Source organism: Cicer arietinum, chromosome 5, assembly GCF_000331145.2.
Source record: "Cicer arietinum cultivar CDC Frontier isolate Library 1 chromosome 5, Cicar.CDCFrontier_v2.0, whole genome shotgun sequence".
Taxonomy (NCBI): domain Eukaryota; kingdom Viridiplantae; phylum Streptophyta; class Magnoliopsida; order Fabales; family Fabaceae; genus Cicer; species Cicer arietinum.
This window is the reverse complement of record NC_021164.2, coordinates 49,832,572-49,833,004: the sequence shown is the minus strand read 5'-3', so window position 1 is coordinate 49,833,004 and position 433 is coordinate 49,832,572.

Below are 433 nucleotides of genomic sequence, written 5' to 3'. Positions count from 1 at the left end.
GAGCAATCGATTATCTAACTCAAAATAAGGACTTTTGCTGAGCCAATCGATTGCCAAATCGATTTGGTCAGTTCTGCTGAGTTTCTGCATGACCAAATCGATTTCTAAGTCGATTTTGTCAGTTTTGATGAGTCCCTGTGTTGCCAAATCGATTTCCAAATTGATTTTGGCAGTTTTGCTGAGTTCCTGCCTCTCTACCAATCGATTTCTTAAAAGATTTCTTAAAAGATTTTGAAAGATATATTTATACAATCGATTGGCAAATCGATTAGGTTAAAATAGTGAACTTCCTGCAACTCATCCAATCGATTGGGAAACCGATTTCCCTCATCATTTTTCCAAAAATTCATGAATTAACTCAAGTCATTCCTACTCAAGTCCACAACTTAACACTTAGCAATTCCTACGCGATTACCACGGCAAATGGGATTTC